This window comes from Schistocerca cancellata, unplaced genomic scaffold (assembly GCF_023864275.1).
Source record: "Schistocerca cancellata isolate TAMUIC-IGC-003103 unplaced genomic scaffold, iqSchCanc2.1 HiC_scaffold_1109, whole genome shotgun sequence".
Classification (NCBI taxonomy): Eukaryota; Metazoa; Arthropoda; class Insecta; order Orthoptera; family Acrididae; genus Schistocerca; species Schistocerca cancellata.
The window spans coordinates 197780-211155 of NW_026047108.1; the positions used below are offsets into that span (position 1 = coordinate 197780).

At 47.7% G+C, this 13376-nt stretch overlaps 26 non-coding genes across 26 annotated transcripts; all 26 read left to right on the forward strand.

The window, feature by feature from the left end:
- The first annotated feature begins 241 nt into the window (after positions 1-241).
- On the forward strand, positions 242-313 carry Trnat-agu (transfer RNA threonine (anticodon AGU)). The gene has a single exon. It is a non-coding gene; the product is annotated as a tRNA-Thr (tRNA).
- Positions 314-867: 554 nt separating this feature from the next.
- Positions 868-940, forward strand: Trnar-ucg (transfer RNA arginine (anticodon UCG)). Its single transcript has one exon. It is a non-coding gene; the product is annotated as a tRNA-Arg (tRNA).
- A 440-nt stretch (positions 941-1380) lies between these two features.
- On the forward strand, positions 1381-1453 carry Trnak-cuu (transfer RNA lysine (anticodon CUU)). The gene has a single exon. It is a non-coding gene; the product is annotated as a tRNA-Lys (tRNA).
- Positions 1454-1774: 321 nt separating this feature from the next.
- Positions 1775-1846, forward strand: Trnat-agu (transfer RNA threonine (anticodon AGU)). The gene has a single exon. It is a non-coding gene; the product is annotated as a tRNA-Thr (tRNA).
- Positions 1847-2406: 560 nt separating this feature from the next.
- Positions 2407-2479, forward strand: Trnar-ucg (transfer RNA arginine (anticodon UCG)). The gene has a single exon. It is a non-coding gene; the product is annotated as a tRNA-Arg (tRNA).
- A 440-nt stretch (positions 2480-2919) lies between these two features.
- Trnak-cuu (transfer RNA lysine (anticodon CUU)) lies at positions 2920-2992 on the forward strand. Its single transcript has one exon. It is a non-coding gene; the product is annotated as a tRNA-Lys (tRNA).
- Positions 2993-3313: 321 nt separating this feature from the next.
- Trnat-agu (transfer RNA threonine (anticodon AGU)) lies at positions 3314-3385 on the forward strand. The gene has a single exon. It is a non-coding gene; the product is annotated as a tRNA-Thr (tRNA).
- A 551-nt stretch (positions 3386-3936) lies between these two features.
- On the forward strand, positions 3937-4009 carry Trnar-ucg (transfer RNA arginine (anticodon UCG)). The gene has a single exon. It is a non-coding gene; the product is annotated as a tRNA-Arg (tRNA).
- Positions 4010-4449: 440 nt separating this feature from the next.
- Trnak-cuu (transfer RNA lysine (anticodon CUU)) lies at positions 4450-4522 on the forward strand. The gene has a single exon. It is a non-coding gene; the product is annotated as a tRNA-Lys (tRNA).
- Positions 4523-4843: 321 nt separating this feature from the next.
- Trnat-agu (transfer RNA threonine (anticodon AGU)) lies at positions 4844-4915 on the forward strand. Its single transcript has one exon. It is a non-coding gene; the product is annotated as a tRNA-Thr (tRNA).
- A 557-nt stretch (positions 4916-5472) lies between these two features.
- Trnar-ucg (transfer RNA arginine (anticodon UCG)) lies at positions 5473-5545 on the forward strand. Its single transcript has one exon. It is a non-coding gene; the product is annotated as a tRNA-Arg (tRNA).
- Positions 5546-5985: 440 nt separating this feature from the next.
- On the forward strand, positions 5986-6058 carry Trnak-cuu (transfer RNA lysine (anticodon CUU)). Its single transcript has one exon. It is a non-coding gene; the product is annotated as a tRNA-Lys (tRNA).
- Positions 6059-6379: 321 nt separating this feature from the next.
- Trnat-agu (transfer RNA threonine (anticodon AGU)) lies at positions 6380-6451 on the forward strand. Its single transcript has one exon. It is a non-coding gene; the product is annotated as a tRNA-Thr (tRNA).
- Positions 6452-7002: 551 nt separating this feature from the next.
- On the forward strand, positions 7003-7075 carry Trnar-ucg (transfer RNA arginine (anticodon UCG)). The gene has a single exon. It is a non-coding gene; the product is annotated as a tRNA-Arg (tRNA).
- A 440-nt stretch (positions 7076-7515) lies between these two features.
- Positions 7516-7588, forward strand: Trnak-cuu (transfer RNA lysine (anticodon CUU)). Its single transcript has one exon. It is a non-coding gene; the product is annotated as a tRNA-Lys (tRNA).
- Positions 7589-7909: 321 nt separating this feature from the next.
- Trnat-agu (transfer RNA threonine (anticodon AGU)) lies at positions 7910-7981 on the forward strand. Its single transcript has one exon. It is a non-coding gene; the product is annotated as a tRNA-Thr (tRNA).
- Positions 7982-8538: 557 nt separating this feature from the next.
- On the forward strand, positions 8539-8611 carry Trnar-ucg (transfer RNA arginine (anticodon UCG)). Its single transcript has one exon. It is a non-coding gene; the product is annotated as a tRNA-Arg (tRNA).
- Positions 8612-9051: 440 nt separating this feature from the next.
- Positions 9052-9124, forward strand: Trnak-cuu (transfer RNA lysine (anticodon CUU)). Its single transcript has one exon. It is a non-coding gene; the product is annotated as a tRNA-Lys (tRNA).
- Positions 9125-9445: 321 nt separating this feature from the next.
- Positions 9446-9517, forward strand: Trnat-agu (transfer RNA threonine (anticodon AGU)). Its single transcript has one exon. It is a non-coding gene; the product is annotated as a tRNA-Thr (tRNA).
- Positions 9518-10068: 551 nt separating this feature from the next.
- Positions 10069-10141, forward strand: Trnar-ucg (transfer RNA arginine (anticodon UCG)). The gene has a single exon. It is a non-coding gene; the product is annotated as a tRNA-Arg (tRNA).
- A 440-nt stretch (positions 10142-10581) lies between these two features.
- On the forward strand, positions 10582-10654 carry Trnak-cuu (transfer RNA lysine (anticodon CUU)). The gene has a single exon. It is a non-coding gene; the product is annotated as a tRNA-Lys (tRNA).
- A 321-nt stretch (positions 10655-10975) lies between these two features.
- Trnat-agu (transfer RNA threonine (anticodon AGU)) lies at positions 10976-11047 on the forward strand. The gene has a single exon. It is a non-coding gene; the product is annotated as a tRNA-Thr (tRNA).
- Positions 11048-11598: 551 nt separating this feature from the next.
- Positions 11599-11671, forward strand: Trnar-ucg (transfer RNA arginine (anticodon UCG)). The gene has a single exon. It is a non-coding gene; the product is annotated as a tRNA-Arg (tRNA).
- Positions 11672-12111: 440 nt separating this feature from the next.
- On the forward strand, positions 12112-12184 carry Trnak-cuu (transfer RNA lysine (anticodon CUU)). Its single transcript has one exon. It is a non-coding gene; the product is annotated as a tRNA-Lys (tRNA).
- A 321-nt stretch (positions 12185-12505) lies between these two features.
- Positions 12506-12577, forward strand: Trnat-agu (transfer RNA threonine (anticodon AGU)). Its single transcript has one exon. It is a non-coding gene; the product is annotated as a tRNA-Thr (tRNA).
- Positions 12578-13140: 563 nt separating this feature from the next.
- Positions 13141-13213, forward strand: Trnar-ucg (transfer RNA arginine (anticodon UCG)). Its single transcript has one exon. It is a non-coding gene; the product is annotated as a tRNA-Arg (tRNA).
- The last annotated feature ends 163 nt before the right edge of the window (positions 13214-13376 follow it).

Here is a 13376-nt window from a genome sequence, read left to right on the forward strand (position 1 = left end):
ATGCCTAGCTTCGTATGAATATCAGAGGAACGGTATTTGAAGCTGAAAGTGACTCTGAAATGAAATAAATGTGTTGTTTTGGAATTTTAGTTGTACATCGATATAGTGTGAGATGTGTAGGAACGCAGCAGCTGTGCTAACTAAATGCAAATAATGGTCGCTCATGCGGTGCGTTTCGAGCTGAAGGGCTCCGATTCACTACTCTGTAAGAACAAAGTACCCGAAAAGGGCGCTAGGAGGCGCCTCCTTAGCTCAGTGGCAGAGCGCTGGTCTAGTAAACCAGAGGTCGTGAGTTCGATCCTCACAGGAGGCAAATGAATTTTGTAACAGCCCCTCCCACCGTGGCCCTTTCGAAAAAAGCGGTCAGGGATAAAAAAAATTATGAATGGGTGCGGTATTTAAGAAATGCTCTCGCAAATGAATAGTGTGAATGGTGCTATTAAAGTGGGCACCAGAATCTGCAGCTTTTGGCAGTCTGCGGAGAATTCCGACGTGAAATACTTAGTTCTTGTGATGTATTTTCTACCCCTGATAAAGACCCTCGCGATTGTCGTCGTCGTCGTCGTCGTCGGCGCCGCCGCCGCCGCTTTGGTAATAGCGACAACTCGCCATTGTATCACATAGGGTGAGGTACCTTCTGCAAGCGACTGAGATGGCACTAAGCGATTGAAGCTGATTTGCCACCTCTTGTTTGATCAGCGTCATAAGGGCTTGAATGTAACTTGCGATGGGACACAGCAAGAAGTAGCGTCGTACTTTTAGTACTGAAATTTGAGATGGAGAACTGCGTCAAAGATGGGAAATTCATTCTGCCAAGTGTACAAATGGCGAAAATGAAGTGTGTGTGGAGAAGTATACTGCACCAGTGACCGTGTGGCCTAATGGATAAGGCGTCGGACTTCGAATCCGAAGATTGCAGGTTCGAATCCTGTCACGGTCGAGTTTTTCCTGTTCTGCAAAAGATGCATGCTGTTTTACTGTGTTGTTTGAGTACTCTAAAACTAGTTGGAAGGTGCTGCTGTCCGCTTCCTGGCTGCAAAACCGGCGTCTACCAGAAGCACAAGCAAGACAAGGGTGATCTGTAGCGAAGTTTTCGGCACAGTGCCGTTCAGGAGAGTTTTTGTTGGAACTACTGCATCTGATTCAGGAGCCAAGGGCTACGCCACAGGCGTCTGCGCACTGTCGAGCATGTGTGTTGAATAATGGTGCTGATAGCCACGTATCATTTCAAGCAGATTTGATGCCTTTCGGAGACAATTTTTCATTGAATAGGATTGTAGCTGATTTGTGGCAGCAGGAAATAAGTTGTAGTCAAAAGAATCTTCAATAGATGGTCGCAGGTCAAATCAGTATTGTATGGCTCGTAACGCGTTGCGTGCAGCCCGGCTAGCTCAGTCGGTAGAGCATGAGACTCTTAATCTCAGGGTCGTGGGTTCGAGCCCCACGCTGGGCGGCGCAAAATTTTGTGTCTACGCGGATCCAACATGCGCCCCTCTCGTGAGCCTTGCGTAATGAACGTAACGGGTTACGACGATGCCTAGCTTCGTATGAATATCAGAGGAACGGTATTTGAAGCTGAAAGTGACTCTGAAATGAAATAAATGTGTTGTTTTGGAATTTTAGTTGTACATCGATATAGTGTGAGATGTGTAGGAAAGCAGCAGCTGTGCTAACTAAATGCAAATAATGGTCGCTCATGCGGTGCGTTTCGAGCTGAAGGGCTCCGATTCACTACTCTGTAAGAACAAAGTACCCGAATAGGGCGCTAGGAGGCGCCTCCTTAGCTCAGTGGCAGAGCGCTGGTCTAGTAAACCAGAGGTCGTGAGTTCGATCCTCACAGGAGGCAAATGAATTTTGTAACAGCCCCTCCCACCGTGGCCCTTTCGAAACAAGCGGTCAGGGATAAAAAAAATTATGAATGGGTGCGGTATTTAAGAAATGCTCTCGCAAATGAATAGTGTGAATGGTGCTATTAAAGTGGGCACCAGAATCTGCAGCTTTTGGCAGTCTGCGGAGAATGCCGACGTGAAATACTTAGTTCTTGTGATGTATTTTCTACCCCTGATAAAGACCCTCGCGATTGTCGTCGTCGTCGTCGTCGTCGTCGTCGGCGCCGCCGCCGCCGCTTTGGTAATAGCGACAACTCGCCATTGTATCACATAGGGTGAGGTACCTTCTGCAAGCGACTGAGATGGCACTAAGCGATTGAAGCTGATTTGCCACCTCTTGTTTGATCAGCGTCATAAGGGCTTGAATGTAACTTGCGATGGGACACAGCAAGAAGTAGCGTCGTACTTTTAGTACTGAAATTTGAGATGGAGAACTGCGTCAAAGATGGGAAATTCATTCTGCCAAGTGTACAAATGGCGAAAATGAAGTGTGTGTGGAGAAGTATACTGCACCAGTGACCGTGTGGCCTAATGGATAAGGCGTCGGACTTCGGATCCGAAGATTGCAGGTTCGAATCCTGTCACGGTCGAGTTTTTCCTGTTCTGCAAAAGATGCATGCTGTTTTACTGTGTTGTTTGAGTACTCTAAAACTAGTTGGAAGTTGCTGCTGTCCGCTTCCTGGCTGCAAAACCGGCGTCTACCAGAAGCACAAGCAAGACAAGGGTGATCTGTAGCGAAGTTTTCGGCACAGTGCCGTTCAGGAGAGTTTTTGTTGGAACTACTGCATCTGATTCAGGAGCCAAGGGCTACGCCACAGGCGTCTGCGCACTGTCGAGCATGTGTGTTGAATAATGGTGCTGATAGCCACGTATCATTTCAAGCAGATTTGATGCCTTTCGGAGACAATTTTTCATTGAATAGGATTGTAGCTGATTTGTGGCAGCAGGAAATAAGTTGTAGTCAAAAGAATCTTCAATAGATGGTCGCAGGTCAAATCAGTATTGTATGGCTCGTAACGCGTTGCGTGCAGCCCGGCTAGCTCAGTCGGTAGTACATGAGACTCTTAATCTCAGGGCCGTGGGTTCGAGCCCCACGCTGGGCGGCGCAAAATTTTGTGTCTACGCGGATCCAACATGCGCCCCTCTCGTGAGCCTTGCGTAATGAACGTAACGGGTTACGACGATGCCTAGCTTCGTATGAATATCAGAGGAACGGTATTTGAAGCTGAAAGTGACTCTGAAATGAAATAAATGTGTTGTTTTGGAATTTTAGTTGTACATCGATATAGTGTGAGATGTGTAGGAACGCAGCAGCTGTGCTAACTAAATGCAAATAATGGTCGCTCATGCGGTGCGTTTCGAGCTGAAGGGCTCCGATTCACTACTCTGTAAGAACAAAGTACCCGAAAAGGGCGCTAGGAGGCGCCTCCTTAGCTCAGTGGCAGAGCGCTGGTCTAGTAAACCAGAGGTCGTGAGTTCGATCCTCACAGGAGGCAAATGAATTTTGTAACAGCCCCTCCCACCGTGGCCCTTTCGAAAAAAGCGGTCAGGGATAAAAAAAATTATGAATGGGTGCGGTATTTAAGAAATGCTCTCGCAAATGAATAGTGTGAATGGTGCTATTAAAGTGGGCACCAGAATCTGCAGCTTTTGGCAGTCTGCGGAGAATGCCGACGTGAAATACTTAGTTCTTGTGATGTATTTTCTACCCCTGATAAAGACCCTCGCGATTGTCGTCGTCGTCGGCGGCGGCGCCGCCGCCGCCGCTTTGGTAATAGCGACAACTCGCCATTGTATCACATAGGGTGAGGTACCTTCTGCAAGCGACTGAGATGGCACTAAGCGATTGAAGCTGATTTGCCACCTCTTGTTTGATCAGCGTCATAAGGGCTTGAATGTAACTTGCGATGGGACACAGCAAGAAGTAGCGTCGTACTTTTAGTACTGAAATTTGAGATGGAGAACTGCGTCAAAGATGGGAAATTCATTCTGCCAAGTGTACAAATGGCGAAAATGAAGTGTGTGTGGAGAAGTATACTGCACCAGTGACCGTGTGGCCTAATGGATAAGGCGTCGGACTTCGGATCCGAAGATTGCAGGTTCGAATCCTGTCACGGTCTAGTTTTTCCTGTTCTGCAAAAGATGCATGCTGTTTTACTGTGTTGTTTGAGTACTCTAAAACTAGTTGGAAGTTGCTGCTGTCCGCTTCCTGGCTGCAAAACCGGCGTCTACCAGAAGCACAAGCAAGACAAGGGTGATCTGTAGCGAAGTTTTCGGCACAGTGCCGTTCAGGAGAGTTTTTGTTGGAACTACTGCATCTGATTCAGGAGCCAAGGGCTACGCCACAGGCGTCTGCGCACTGTCGAGCATGTGTGTTGAATAATGGTGCTGATAGCCACGTATCATTTCAAGCAGATTTGATGCCTTTCGGAGACAATTTTTCATTGAATAGGATTGTAGCTGATTTGTGGCAGCAGGAAATAAGTTGTAGTCAAAAGAATCTTCAATAGATGGTCGCAGGTCAAATCAGTATTGTATGGCTCGTAACGCGTTGCGTGCAGCCCGGCTAGCTCAGTCGGTAGTACATGAGACTCTTAATCTCAGGGCCGTGGGTTCGAGCCCCACGCTGGGCGGCGCAAAATTTTGTGTCTACGCGGATCCAACATGCGCCCCTCTCGTGAGCCTTGCGTAATGAACGTAACGGGTTACGACGATGCCTAGCTTCGTATGAATATCAGAGGAACGGTATTTGAAGCTGAAAGTGACTCTGAAATGAAATAAATGTGTTGTTTTGGAATTTTAGTTGTACATCGATATAGTGTGAGATGTGTAGGAACGCAGCAGCTGTGCTAACTAAATGCAAATAATGGTCGCTCATGCGGTGCGTTTCGAGCTGAAGGGCTCCGATTCACTACTCTGTAAGAACAAAGTACCCGAAAAGGGCGCTAGGAGGCGCCTCCTTAGCTCAGTGGCAGAGCGCTGGTCTAGTAAACCAGAGGTCGTGAGTTCGATCCTCACAGGAGGCAAATGAATTTTGTAACAGCCCCTCCCACCGTGGCCCTTTCGAAAAAAGCGGTCAGGGATAAAAAAAATTATGAATGGGTGCGGTATTTAAGAAATGCTCTCGCAAATGAATAGTGTGAATGGTGCTATTAAAGTGGGCACCAGAATCTGCAGCTTTTGGCAGTCTGCGGAGAATGCCGACGTGAAATACTTAGTTCTTGTGATGTATTTTCTACCCCTGATAAAGACCCTCGCGATTGTCGTCGTCGTCGTCGTCGTCGTCGGCGCCGCCGCCGCCGCTTTGGTAATAGCGACAACTCGCCATTGTATCACATAGGGTGAGGTACCTTCTGCAAGCGACTGAGATGGCACTAAGCGATTGAAGCTGATTTGCCACCTCTTGTTTGATCAGCGTCATAAGGGCTTGAATGTAACTTGCGATGGGACACAGCAAGAAGTAGCGTCGTACTTTTAGTACTGAAATTTGAGATGGAGAACTGCGTCAAAGATGGGAAATTCATTCTGCCAAGTGTACAAATGGCGAAAATGAAGTGTGTGTGGAGAAGTATACTGCACCAGTGACCGTGTGGCCTAATGGATAAGGCGTCGGACTTCGGATCCGAAGATTGCAGGTTCGAATCCTGTCACGGTCGAGTTTTTCCTGTTCTGCAAAAGATGCATGCTGTTTTACTGTGTTGTTTGAGTACTCTAAAACTAGTTGGAAGTTGCTGCTGTCCGCTTCCTGGCTGCAAAACCGGCGTCTACCAGAAGCACAAGCAAGACAAGGGTGATCTGTAGCGAAGTTTTCGGCACAGTGCCGTTCAGGAGAGTTTTTGTTGGAACTACTGCATCTGATTCAGGAGCCAAGGGCTACGCCACAGGCGTCTGCGCACTGTCGAGCATGTGTGTTGAATAATGGTGCTGATAGCCACGTATCATTTCAAGCAGATTTGATGCCTTTCGGAGACAATTTTTCATTGAATAGGATTGTAGCTGATTTGTGGCAGCAGGAAATAAGTTGTAGTCAAAAGAATCTTCAATAGATGGTCGCACGTCAAATCAGTATTGTATGGCTCGTAACGCGTTGCGTGCAGCCCGGCTAGCTCAGTCGGTAGTACATGAGACTCTTAATCTCAGGGTCGTGGGTTCGAGCCCCACGCTGGGCGGCGCAAAATTTTGTGTCTACGCGGATCCAACATGCGCCCCTCTCGTGAGCCTTGCGTAATGAACGTAACGGGTTACGACGATGCCTAGCTTCGTATGAATATCAGAGGAACGGTATTTGAAGCTGAAAGTGACTCTGAAATGAAATAAATGTGTTGTTTTGGAATTTTAGTTGTACATCGATATAGTGTGAGATGTGTAGGAAAGCAGCAGCTGTGCTAACTAAATGCAAATAATGGTCGCTCATGCGGTGCGTTTCGAGCTGAAGGGCTCCGATTCACTACTCTGTAAGAACAAAGTACCCGAATAGGGCGCTAGGAGGCGCCTCCTTAGCTCAGTGGCAGAGCGCTGGTCTAGTAAACCAGAGGTCGTGAGTTCGATCCTCACAGGAGGCAAAAGAATTTTGTAACAGCCCCTCCCACCGTGGCCCTTTCGAAACAAGCGGTCAGGGATAAAAAAAATTATGAATGGGTGCGGTATTTAAGAAATGCTCTCGCAAATGAATAGTGTGAATGGTGCTATTAAAGTGGGCACCAGAATCTGCAGCTTTTGGCAGTCTGCGGAGAATGCCGACGTGAAATACTTAGTTCTTGTGATGTATTTTCTACCCCTGATAAAGACCCTCGCGATTGTCGTCGTCGTCGGCGGCGGCGCCGCCGCCGCCGCTTTGGTAATAGCGACAACTCGCCATTGTATCACATAGGGTGAGGTACCTTCTGCAAGCGACTGAGATGGCACTAAGCGATTGAAGCTGATTTGCCACCTCTTGTTTGATCAGCGTCATAAGGGCTTGAATGTAACTTGCGATGGGACACAGCAAGAAGTAGCGTCGTACTTTTAGTACTGAAATTTGAGATGGAGAACTGCGTCAAAGATGGGAAATTCATTCTGCCAAGTGTACAAATGGCGAAAATGAAGTGTGTGTGGAGAAGTATACTGCACCAGTGACCGTGTGGCCTAATGGATAAGGCGTCGGACTTCGGATCCGAAGATTGCAGGTTCGAATCCTGTCACGGTCTAGTTTTTCCTGTTCTGCAAAAGATGCATGCTGTTTTACTGTGTTGTTTGAGTACTCTAAAACTAGTTGGAAGTTGCTGCTGTCCGCTTCCTGGCTGCAAAACCGGCGTCTACCAGAAGCACAAGCAAGACAAGGGTGATCTGTAGCGAAGTTTTCGGCACAGTGCCGTTCAGGAGAGTTTTTGTTGGAACTACTGCATCTGATTCAGGAGCCAAGGGCTACGCCACAGGCGTCTGCGCACTGTCGAGCATGTGTGTTGAATAATGGTGCTGATAGCCACGTATCATTTCAAGCAGATTTGATGCCTTTCGGAGACAATTTTTCATTGAATAGGATTGTAGCTGATTTGTGGCAGCAGGAAATAAGTTGTAGTCAAAAGAATCTTCAATAGATGGTCGCAGGTCAAATCAGTATTGTATGGCTCGTAACGCGTTGCGTGCAGCCCGGCTAGCTCAGTCGGTAGTACATGAGACTCTTAATCTCAGGGCCGTGGGTTCGAGCCCCACGCTGGGCGGCGCAAAATTTTGTGTCTACGCGGATCCAACATGCGCCCCTCTCGTGAGCCTTGCGTAATGAACGTAACGGGTTACGACGATGCCTAGCTTCGTATGAATATCAGAGGAACGGTATTTGAAGCTGAAAGTGACTCTGAAATGAAATAAATGTGTTGTTTTGGAATTTTAGTTGTACATCGATATAGTGTGAGATGTGTAGGAACGCAGCAGCTGTGCTAACTAAATGCAAATAATGGTCGCTCATGCGGTGCGTTTCGAGCTGAAGGGCTCCGATTCACTACTCTGTAAGAACAAAGTACCCGAAAAGGGCGCTAGGAGGCGCCTCCTTAGCTCAGTGGCAGAGCGCTGGTCTAGTAAACCAGAGGTCGTGAGTTCGATCCTCACAGGAGGCAAATGAATTTTGTAACAGCCCCTCCCACCGTGGCCCTTTCGAAAAAAGCGGTCAGGGATAAAAAAAATTATGAATGGGTGCGGTATTTAAGAAATGCTCTCGCAAATGAATAGTGTGAATGGTGCTATTAAAGTGGGCACCAGAATCTGCAGCTTTTGGCAGTCTGCGGAGAATGCCGACGTGAAATACTTAGTTCTTGTGATGTATTTTCTACCCCTGATAAAGACCCTCGCGATTGTCGTCGTCGTCGTCGTCGTCGTCGGCGCCGCCGCCGCCGCTTTGGTAATAGCGACAACTCGCCATTGTATCACATAGGGTGAGGTACCTTCTGCAAGCGACTGAGATGGCACTAAGCGATTGAAGCTGATTTGCCACCTCTTGTTTGATCAGCGTCATAAGGGCTTGAATGTAACTTGCGATGGGACACAGCAAGAAGTAGCGTCGTACTTTTAGTACTGAAATTTGAGATGGAGAACTGCGTCAAAGATGGGAAATTCATTCTGCCAAGTGTACAAATGGCGAAAATGAAGTGTGTGTGGAGAAGTATACTGCACCAGTGACCGTGTGGCCTAATGGATAAGGCGTCGGACTTCGGATCCGAAGATTGCAGGTTCGAATCCTGTCACGGTCGAGTTTTTCCTGTTCTGCAAAAGATGCATGCTGTTTTACTGTGTTGTTTGAGTACTCTAAAACTAGTTGGAAGTTGCTGCTGTCCGCTTCCTGGCTGCAAAACCGGCGTCTACCAGAAGCACAAGCAAGACAAGGGTGATCTGTAGCGAAGTTTTCGGCACAGTGCCGTTCAGGAGAGTTTTTGTTGGAACTACTGCATCTGATTCAGGAGCCAAGGGCTACGCCACAGGCGTCTGCGCACTGTCGAGCATGTGTGTTGAATAATGGTGCTGATAGCCACGTATCATTTCAAGCAGATTTGATGCCTTTCGGAGACAATTTTTCATTGAATAGGATTGTAGCTGATTTGTGGCAGCAGGAAATAAGTTGTAGTCAAAAGAATCTTCAATAGATGGTCGCACGTCAAATCAGTATTGTATGGCTCGTAACGCGTTGCGTGCAGCCCGGCTAGCTCAGTCGGTAGTACATGAGACTCTTAATCTCAGGGTCGTGGGTTCGAGCCCCACGCTGGGCGGCGCAAAATTTTGTGTCTACGCGGATCCAACATGCGCCCCTCTCGTGAGCCTTGCGTAATGAACGTAACGGGTTACGACGATGCCTAGCTTCGTATGAATATCAGAGGAACGGTATTTGAAGCTGAAAGTGACTCTGAAATGAAATAAATGTGTTGTTTTGGAATTTTAGTTGTACATCGATATAGTGTGAGATGTGTAGGAAAGCAGCAGCTGTGCTAACTAAATGCAAATAATGGTCGCTCATGCGGTGCGTTTCGAGCTGAAGGGCTCCGATTCACTACTCTGTAAGAACAAAGTACCCGAATAGGGCGCTAGGAGGCGCCTCCTTAGCTCAGTGGCAGAGCGCTGGTCTAGTAAACCAGAGGTCGTGAGTTCGATCCTCACAGGAGGCAAAAGAATTTTGTAACAGCCCCTCCCACCGTGGCCCTTTCGAAACAAGCGGTCAGGGATAAAAAAAATTATGAATGGGTGCGGTATTTAAGAAATGCTCTCGCAAATGAATAGTGTGAATGGTGCTATTAAAGTGGGCACCAGAATCTGCAGCTTTTGGCAGTCTGCGGAGAATGCCGACGTGAAATACTTAGTTCTTGTGATGTATTTTCTACCCCTGATAAAGACCCTCGCGATTGTCGTCGTCGTCGGCGGCGGCGCCGCCGCCGCCGCTTTGGTAATAGCGACAACTCGCCATTGTATCACATAGGGTGAGGTACCTTCTGCAAGCGACTGAGATGGCACTAAGCGATTGAAGCTGATTTGCCACCTCTTGTTTGATCAGCGTCATAAGGGCTTGAATGTAACTTGCGATGGGACACAGCAAGAAGTAGCGTCGTACTTTTAGTACTGAAATTTGAGATGGAGAACTGCGTCAAAGATGGGAAATTCATTCTGCCAAGTGTACAAATGGCGAAAATGAAGTGTGTGTGGAGAAGTATACTGCACCAGTGACCGTGTGGCCTAATGGATAAGGCGTCGGACTTCGGATCCGAAGATTGCAGGTTCGAATCCTGTCACGGTCGAGTTTTTCCTGTTCTGCAAAAGATGCATGCTGTTTTACTGTGTTGTTTGAGTACTCTAAAACTAGTTGGAAGTTGCTGCTGTCCGCTTCCTGGCTGCAAAACCGGCGTCTACCAGAAGCACAAGCAAGACAAGGGTGATCTGTAGCGAAGTTTTCGGCACAGTGCCGTTCAGGAGAGTTTTTGTTGGAACTACTGCATCTGATTCAGGAGCCAAGGGCTACGCCACAGGCGTCTGCGCACTGTCGAGCATGTGTGTTGAATAATGGTGCTGATAGCCACGTATCATTTCAAGCAGATTTGATGCCTTTCGGAGACAATTTTTCATTGAATAGGATTGTAGCTGATTTGTGGCAGCAGGAAATAAGTTGTAGTCAAAAGAATCTTCAATAGATGGTCGCAGGTCAAATCAGTATTGTATGGCTCGTAACGCGTTGCGTGCAGCCCGGCTAGCTCAGTCGGTAGTACATGAGACTCTTAATCTCAGGGCCGTGGGTTCGAGCCCCACGCTGGGCGGCGCAAAATTTTGTGTCTACGCGGATCCAACATGCGCCCCTCTCGTGAGCCTTGCGTAATGAACGTAACGGGTTACGACGATGCCTAGCTTCGTATGAATATCAGAGGAACGGTATTTGAAGCTGAAAGTGACTCTGAAATGAAATAAATGTGTTGTTTTGGAATTTTAGTTGTACATCGATATAGTGTGAGATGTGTAGGAACGCAGCAGCTGTGCTAACTAAATGCAAATAATGGTCGCTCATGCGGTGCGTTTCGAGCTGAAGGGCTCCGATTCACTACTCTGTAAGAACAAAGTACCCGAAAAGGGCGCTAGGAGGCGCCTCCTTAGCTCAGTGGCAGAGCGCTGGTCTAGTAAACCAGAGGTCGTGAGTTCGATCCTCACAGGAGGCAAATGAATTTTGTAACAGCCCCTCCCACCGTGGCCCTTTCGAAAAAAGCGGTCAGGGATAAAAAAAATTATGAATGGGTGCGGTATTTAAGAAATGCTCTCGCAAATGAATAGTGTGAATGGTGCTATTAAAGTGGGCACCAGAATCTGCAGCTTTTGGCAGTCTGCGGAGAATGCCGACGTGAAATACTTAGTTCTTGTGATGTATTTTCTACCCCTGATAAAGACCCTCGCGATTGTCGTCGTCGTCGTCGTCGGCGCCGCCGCCGCCGCTTTGGTAATAGCGACAACTCGCCATTGTATCACATAGGGTGAGGTACCTTCTGCAAGCGACTGAGATGGCACTAAGCGATTGAAGCTGATTTGCCACCTCTTGTTTGATCAGCGTCATAAGGGCTTGAATGTAACTTGCGATGGGACACAGCAAGAAGTAGCGTCGTACTTTTAGTACTGAAATTTGAGATGGAGAACTGCGTCAAAGATGGGAAATTCATTCTGCCAAGTGTACAAATGGCGAAAATGAAGTGTGTGTGGAGAAGTATACTGCACCAGTGACCGTGTGGCCTAATGGATAAGGCGTCGGACTTCGGATCCGAAGATTGCAGGTTCGAATCCTGTCACGGTCGAGTTTTTCCTGTTCTGCAAAAGATGCATGCTGTTTTACTGTGTTGTTTGAGTACTCTAAAACTAGTTGGAAGTTGCTGCTGTCCGCTTCCTGGCTGCAAAACCGGCGTCTACCAGAAGCACAAGCAAGACAAGGGTGATCTGTAGCGAAGTTTTCGGCACAGTGCCGTTCAGGAGAGTTTTTGTTGGAACTACTGCATCTGATTCAGGAGCCAAGGGCTACGCCACAGGCGTCTGCGCACTGTCGAGCATGTGTGTTGAATAATGGTGCTGATAGCCACGTATCATTTCAAGCAGATTTGATGCCTTTCGGAGACAATTTTTCATTGAATAGGATTGTAGCTGATTTGTGGCAGCAGGAAATAAGTTGTAGTCAAAAGAATCTTCAATAGATGGTCGCAGGTCAAATCAGTATTGTATGGCTCGTAACGCGTTGCGTGCAGCCCGGCTAGCTCAGTCGGTAGTACATGAGACTCTTAATCTCAGGGTCGTGGGTTCGAGCCCCACGCTGGGCGGCGCAAAATTTTGTGTCTACGCGGATCCAACATGCGCCCCTCTCGTGAGCCTTGCGTAATGAACGTAACGGGTTACGACGATGCCTAGCTTCGTATGAATATCAGAGGAACGGTATTTGAAGCTGAAAGTGACTCTGAAATGAAATAAATGTGTTGTTTTGGAATTTTAGTTGTACATCGATATAGTGTGAGATGTGTAGGAAAGCAGCAGCTGTGCTAACTAAATGCAAATAATGGTCGCTCATGCGGTGCGTTTCGAGCTGAAGGGCTCCGATTCACTACTCTGTAAGAACAAAGTACCCGAAAAGGGCGCTAGGAGGCGCCTCCTTAGCTCAGTGGCAGAGCGCTGGTCTAGTAAACCAGAGGTCGTGAGTTCGATCCTCACAGGAGGCAAAAGAATTTTGTAACAGCCCCTCCCACCGTGGCCCTTTCGAAACAAGCGGTCAGGGATAAAAAAAATTATGAATGGGTGCGGTATTTAAGAAATGCTCTCGCAAATGAATAGTGTGAATGGTGCTATTAAAGTGGGCACCAGAATCTGCAGCTTTTGGCAGTCTGCGGAGAATGCCGACGTGAAATACTTAGTTCTTGTGATGTATTTTCTACCCCTGATAAAGACCCTCGCGATTGTCGTCGTCGTCGTCGTCGTCGTCGTCGTCGGCGCCGCCGCCGCCGCTTTGGTAATAGCGACAACTCGCCATTGTATCACATAGGGTGAGGTACCTTCTGCAAGCGACTGAGATGGCACTAAGCGATTGAAGCTGATTTGCCACCTCTTGTTTGATCAGCGTCATAAGGGCTTGAATGTAACTTGCGATGGGACACAGCAAGAAGTAGCGTCGTACTTTTAGTACTGAAATTTGAGATGGAGAACTGCGTCAAAGATGGGAAATTCATTCTGCCAAGTGTACAAATGGCGAAAATGAAGTGTGTGTGGAGAAGTATACTGCACCAGTGACCGTGTGGCCTAATGGATAAGGCGTCGGACTTCGGATCCGAAGATTGCAGGTTCGAATCCTGTCACGGTCGAGTTTTTCCTGTTCTGCAAAAGATGCATGCTGTTTTACTGTGTTGTTTGAGTACTCTAAAACTAGTTGGAAGTTGCTGCTGTCCGCTTCCTGGCTGCAAAACCGGCGTCTACCAGAAGCACAAGCAAGACAAGGGTGATCTGTAGCGAAGTTTTCGGCACAGT